At 36.8% G+C, this 2,599-nt stretch overlaps 1 protein-coding gene across 1 annotated transcript in view; it reads left to right on the forward strand.

Moving 5' to 3' along the window:
• The window catches only part of LOC103471076 (cystine/glutamate transporter-like), a 25,596-nt gene that overhangs the window by 22,421 nt on the left and 576 nt on the right, over positions 1-2,599 (forward strand). The gene's annotated exons all lie outside the window — the stretch shown is intronic.

Raw genomic sequence — 2,599 nt, forward strand, 5'->3', positions numbered from 1 at the left:
CACATAAGAACCTACAAAAATATGACATAATTGTACTAAGTAACATAAATGAATGCTATCTGTTGGAGGATAAAATACAAATATATATTTAATTAACATGATAACCATAAACTGTGTTTTTTGCTAACTCTGATGAACACTCTTAGTTTCCCCTAAATTAATTGTGGGATAAATTCTAAAGTTCTGATTTACTTAGATATTTTGTAAACTTTAGTTAAAGTTTACATGTTTGACATCTGTGTTGAAGATTTGGTAATCGACTGTTGAAAATTCTTACAGTCAAATAAGAGCATAAATTAATGCTCTTATTTGTAGGTGAAGGTGGTTTACGCAGCAGATCTGTTTCCTCTCCTCATGTTTTCTCTGTTTTTAAATAAACTTTCTTAAGCAAGTAGTAAGTACACAACAAAAAACTAACCTTCGTATTTAGGTTGATGCCCCCGTCAACCAGCATTAGTGGTTGGAAAAACAGGAGAGTCTTTGTGTTGCAGCAGCAACACCAAGTATTTCTGGCACTGCTCAAATCCAGAGTCATGGAGTACCTTTGAGAGGAAAGTGTCCTGTGGCCTTAAYGTACGAGRAGGATAAGAGCACATAAATAATATCCTTCCAAAACATGGAAGATCAGATGTRCAGCAGGAATTTAGTTCCTCTTTACTATTATGACACAAAAAGCTAATACCTAAACTTGGCTAATGATCATATTAGATTTTATAGAATTCATAAACAAAACCATCTGATTTCTTTCCCCATTAGCTAGGATTTCCTGGCCTTCCAATAGGAGAGCAGCAGCCGTCCTTGGAGTTTTAGCTATTTATCACAGCACACTATCCAACTGTGAACAAGTTATTAATCAAAAGAAATTAATTAATTTAAGTTGATTAATTACTCCTTTAAATACCAGAGTGTATCTGTTAAACCTGCGGCACTGTGACTTCACTACTACAGAATCAGATTTTAGCCTGGAATGAACACATTTTAATGAAACCATTTTAACTTCATAATTCTGAATGTTTGAACTCAAGTAATAAAAGCTGTACATGTGTTGTGTTTGGTCTAATGTCAGTCAGTGTGGAAAACCATTTATTAAATGAAGTTGCTCTGAAAACTCACCTCATAGGTAACAAACTAATGTAAAATAAATAAACTAACAGGGTTAGCTTGGCCTGTTCTGTAGAATACCTACTACAGCTGGTAGATTTCACATTACTTTTGTTCTTTCCTGCTTATCAATACACAGACTTTATGATTCTTAGCAATGCAATTAAACAATGTAGATGAATTATATTGTGGGCAGCATTTGCTCATTCACAGCTTAACGTTGATCCCACTTGAGGGCTATTTTTCAACCTTTGTTGGCAGAACTCTTTCTCTCCAATCTAAATGAGAAAATTGTTCCTCCACTCATTCACTTTATGGCTGATTTTATTATTATTGTTAATAAATAGGATGCTCCTGTTCTTGTGTGCAACTGCAGCTACAGTCCAAACCARAAATTTACATACACTAAATAAAAAGAAACAAACCTCTCATGTTTTAGGTCAGTCAGAATGATCAAAATTATTTCTATTTGCTAAATCCCAGAAAATGTAGTGCRAAATTTTTTAAAGAGATTTGTTTTTCTGTCTTTGAATTCAGAAGTTTATATTCATTTTGTGAGTATGAGGAAAAACTGTCTTTAAATTGTATGACTTGAGTAAAACCTTTTGAGTTTCCTTCCATAAACCTCTGATAGGTTCACTGTCACATTTGAGTTAACTGGAGACTCACCAGGAACACACAACCTCATTGTTTGACACGATGGGAAAGTCAGCATAAATTAGCCAAGATGTCAGGAAGGAGAATAATAGAGCAGATCCAGTCTGGGTTATCCTGAGGAACAATGTAMCAATGCTTGAAGGTGCTGCAGTCATCTGTTCAAACAATTACACACAAGTATAGTCATGATGGSAATGTCCAGCTATCATAGTGCTCAGGAAGGAGACGGGTTCTGGTTCAAACTGGGTTGTCTCCAGAACAAAAGGCAGAGACCTGGTGAAGATGCAGCTGAAGCTGATAAGACAGAGTCATTATCCATAGTGAAACTGTCCAGTACCGACATGAGCTGAAAGGACACTCAGACCATGGCAAACATGTAATGTGGTTTGATGAAAAAGAAGTGGAACTGTTTGGACATAATGACCATMAGTACATTTGGAGAAAGCATGGGGAAGGTTGTGCCATCCTAAGTGTGGAGTACGGTGGTGGCAGCATCATGTTGTGGGACTGTTTTACTGCAGGAGGAACTGGTGCACTTCATAAAATAGACGACAACATGAGGAAAGAACATTATGTAGAATTAYTGAAGCATAAATTTAGGAAATAAAATGTTGGGGACAGATTTTAATCAGCATTCAGCCACAGAGGTTACAGAGTGACTCATAGGAAACACACTCAGTGTTTTGGTGTGGCCATCACAAAGCCCTGACCTCAGTCCTATGGAGAAATTGTGAGTAGATCTGAAATGTGTGTGTGAGCGAGGAGGCCTGCAGACCTGACTCAGTTCCACCAGCTCTGTCAAGATGAACGGACCAGAACTGCAGCAAACTATTATGAGAAG

This window comes from Poecilia reticulata, linkage group LG10 (assembly GCF_000633615.1).
Source record: "Poecilia reticulata strain Guanapo linkage group LG10, Guppy_female_1.0+MT, whole genome shotgun sequence".
Taxonomy (NCBI): Eukaryota; Metazoa; Chordata; class Actinopteri; order Cyprinodontiformes; family Poeciliidae; genus Poecilia; species Poecilia reticulata.